This window comes from Molossus molossus, unplaced genomic scaffold (genome assembly GCF_014108415.1).
Source record: "Molossus molossus isolate mMolMol1 unplaced genomic scaffold, mMolMol1.p scaffold_m16_p_15, whole genome shotgun sequence".
Lineage (NCBI taxonomy): Eukaryota > Metazoa > Chordata > Mammalia > Chiroptera > Molossidae > Molossus > Molossus molossus.
In genome coordinates, this window is record NW_023425350.1 from 75,519,580 (window position 1) to 75,523,660 (window position 4,081).

The 4,081-nt window shown below is 46.8% G+C and overlaps 1 pseudogene; it reads left to right on the forward strand.

Moving 5' to 3' along the window:
• Positions 1-442: 442 nt before the first annotated feature.
• On the forward strand, positions 443-1,395 carry LOC118630968 (annotated as a pseudogene).
• Positions 1,396-4,081: the final 2,686 nt, after the last annotated feature.

Here is a 4,081-nt window from a genome sequence, read left to right on the forward strand (position 1 = left end):
ACATTCCAGTTTTGGATCTTTACTAGTTTCTCTGAAGGTAGAATCTGTATTTTGATTCTTGTTTTGTGTGTCTTGGGAAGACAAGAGTTTTGAGAAAGTAAACTTCCAGATGTATCTGCTATGTTAAATCAGATATACACTTTCTACTTGTTTATTTTTACCAAGGGTTTTGCCCATGATGATCTCTACAAAGAGATTCTTTCAGCTAAGATAAGAAGGGAGGTCCAGAGTGGTCATGTCACCTATCCCTCTAACTGAAAATAAAAAATGCTATTGAGGTAAATGCAGTGAGAGTTAACAAGTGTGGTGTGTCCTCGGGAGTGGGAAAGTCGTGTCTTGAACGGAGGGGACTTAGTAAAGGGTTGGGCACATAGAAAGGAGTCTGTTTTTTTCTTTTTCAATAAATATGTTGAGAGGAGTGATTATCCCCTTGGATGTCTCCCTGCAGGAACTAATGCAGCAAAAATCTGGGGTCAATGGTACAATCATCACTGAGGTCGTCCTGTTGGGCCTGGTGGAGACACCAGGGCTGTGGCCACTTGTCTCCGTGCTCCTCCTGTTTGCCTACCTGGTCACAGTCGGGGGCAACCTCAGCATCCTGGCCGCCATCCTGGTGGAGTGCAAACTCCACACCTGATGTACTTCTTCCTGGGGGAACTATCAGTTCTGGATGTTGGATGTGTCACTGTCACTGTCTCTGCAATACTGGGCCATCTGCTGTCCCACAAGCGTACAATTTCCTGTGATGCCTGCCTCTCCCAACTCTTCTTGTACATTCTGGTTGGGATGGACTGCTTCCTGTGGACAGCCATGGCCTATGACCGGTTCCTGGCCATCTGCCGGCCCCTCACCTGCAGCATCTGCATGAGCCAGATGGTCCAGTACACATTGGTGGCTGTGTCCTGGGCCTGTTCCCTCACCAATGCATGACCCACATTATTGCTCTAACTACACTCAACTTCTGTGGCCCGAATGAGGTCACAGTCACGTCTACTGTGACCTCCCACAGCTCTCCCAGCTCTCTTGCTCCAGCACCCAACTCGATGAACTGCTGCTCTCTGCTATGGGTGTGCTAACGGCAGGTGCACCTGTGGTTCTCACCATCCCCTCCTACATCTGTGTGGCCGCTGCAGGGCGACAAATCCGCTCAGCGAAGGGCAGGAGGAGAGCCTTCTCTACATGTGGCTGCGTCTCACTGTGGTTTGCCTCTTCTGTGGAACCGGTGTGTTCACCTACATGCATCTGGGTTCGGAGGGGGCTTCGGACAAGGATAAAAGGGTTGGGGTTTTCACAGTTATGAACCCCATGCTGTACCCACTTATCCACAGCCTTAGAAACCCTGATGCTCAGAGTGCCCCACGGCAGGTCCTTGTGGGGAGGCGGTTGGTGACCTGAAGGGTCATAAGTTCTCTCCTCTCCTTCAAATTTTTTTTTTTTTTATCCTCACCCGAGGACATTTTTCCATTTTTTGTTCAGGTAGAGTGGGAGGGAGAGAGAGGAACAGAGAGAGAAACATCGATGTGAAAGGAACACATCGAGTGGCTGCCACCCGCACAACCAACCAGGGCCGGGGACAAACTGCAACGGAGGTACGCGCCCTTAGCAGGAACCGAACCTGGGTCTCTCAGGACCGCAGGCCCACGCTCTAACCGCTGAGCCAAACCGGCCAGGGCCTCCTTCAATTTTTGGGTTGAGGAAAATTTCCCTTGAAGGCAGCAAACTGGAGATTGTTATAATACTGTTCTAGAAATAGAAATTATTATAGATACTGATGTTGGAAAACTTTTGTATTATGTGTTTTTTTACAAAGAAACCTTATGTAATTATTTTATTTATTCATACAATAAATATTGATTGAATTCCTTCTACATTCCCAACACTGTTCTAGGGCACTGGTGAGCAAAATAGACAAATGTCTTTGCACACGTGCAACTCACATTCTAATGAAGGGACCCAAAAGAAATGAAACAAATAAGCGTTCTATAGGATATAAGACATATACTGGTACATACTAAGTTACATTAGAGCAGCCTGAGAGTGAGAGAAAGAGCAGTTAGCTTCTTATTAGCTGGGAGCCAGCTCACAAGACACTGCTCACATTTCTGAGTGCTGTGGGAATGTGGAAGGAACTTCCAGGGGGCTGTTTCCGGGATGACCTGAAAGAGAGACAGAACAACCCTTCTCTGCTGGAAGGTGAACCAGCGCCATTGGCTAAAGAAGCACAAGGTTGCTTTGCCTTCCTAGTGCACTGAGAGCTTCCTCTCCTTTCTGAATCCAAACAGGCAAATAGACCCAACAAAACAAAAGTAACAGCTTGTGTCCCTCCTGGGGAGAGAGCAGGCTGCATTTGGAGAGGTTGTTTTTGAGAAATGTATCAATGCTCCCAACAATAGCAACATTTGGCTCAGCAAGTCCACTTCCTCAGTTTCACCTAAGAAAACAAGCAGGTCAGAGAAGGAAGACATCTACTGGCAGTTCAAAACAGTGGGAAAAAACTGTAAGCAGGTAAATATTAAATAATGGGAAGTGCGCTCAATGAATTCTAATTATTTACTAAATTGCACACGGAAATAGTTCATAGGCATTAAGCATTAATATAGTTCAATATTGACTAACATAGATGTTATGTGAAAAATAATTTCCAAAACAATAGAATTCATTCTGAAAAATACATTATTTAGTAGAGCTTAAAGTTTCAAATTTAAATACAGGTAATTATTTTTGGTTTATTTTTACTACAATAATGCACACTGTTTGTTTAAAAACAATATAAATTAAAAATAGACAACATTTAATGGTATTTTATGTCTACAGAACATAGTCCAAGCTCTTCAACAGGGCATGGGTGGCCCACCCCCAGCACGTCCTCTTCAGCTGCAGGCATGCTGCTGCTTGGCCACAGTGACACTCAGCTGGGACAGTCCCTGCACACCTCAGGCTGTTTCCTGTCTCATTGCCTTTGTCCGGCTGTTCCTGCTTAATGACAACTGCACTGACTCTGGGACAGGCCCTCTGCCAAAATTTTATATTAATCTTCAACAAAAAATATTTCCTCATTGATTTTTAGAGAGAGTGGAATGGAGGGAGGGAGATCTAGAAATATTGATGGGAGAAAGACACATTGATTGCTTGCTTCACACATGAGCCCAACTGGGTCAGGGATCAAACCCGTAACCCTTTGGTCCAAGGGCCAGTGCTCCAACTGCTGAGCCAAACTGGCCAGGGTGGATACTGCATTTTTGATTAGATGCTTTTTCAGTGCCTATCACTTGTTATTAACGTTTATAAATATGTTTTTTTTTTTTTTCAATTTTAGCATTTTAATTCTTAGGTTTAATATTCTAGAAAACCTTCAGAATCTGAGTAACTTTATAAAAAATTTTTTATTGATTTTTGAGAGAGAGGGAGAAAGGGAAATAAAGATAGAAACATTAATGAGAGAGACATCAGTTGGCCGCCTCCTGCAAGCCCCCCACTGCGAAATGGACCCACGACCTGGGCATGTGCCCTGACGGGAATCGAACTGGTGACCTCTGGGTGCGCGGGTCATCGCTCAGCCCCTGGGCCACACCGCCGGGCTGGGCCGCGCTCTCTGCGGAGGTCATCTATTTCTGACACCTCTGTCTCTACGGTGCCACTCCCTGGGTCCAAGCTGGACTGCTGGCGGTTTACGTGGGCACCTGCTTCCTCTGGACTCCGGCCTCATTGTTCTGACATCGCCCTGGCCCGGTTCCCAGAGTGACCCGCCCCGTCGCTGGGCTGCTCCGGTTCCTCTGCGGCTCTCAGTCCGCTGAGATCAACTGGGAGGACCTCCGGGCAGAAAGGTCAGGTCAACTGTCCTGTTCTCCTTCCTGAGCTTCTTTCTTCTCCGAGCCCTTCACACGGATGTAGTTTGTCCCCTTCTCCTAGTTACTCACAAGGAAGGAGCTGGTCTGAACCAAGTCGCTCCACCGACGTCCAGGGGCCTTAGGCATCACCTCTGAGTAGCGGGCCTTTTCCTCCAGTGCCCAGGTTGTTTCTTAGCAGCGTGAGACTCGCGGGCCTGGGAAAAGATGCATCCCAGTCCTCTGGTTTCAGCTTT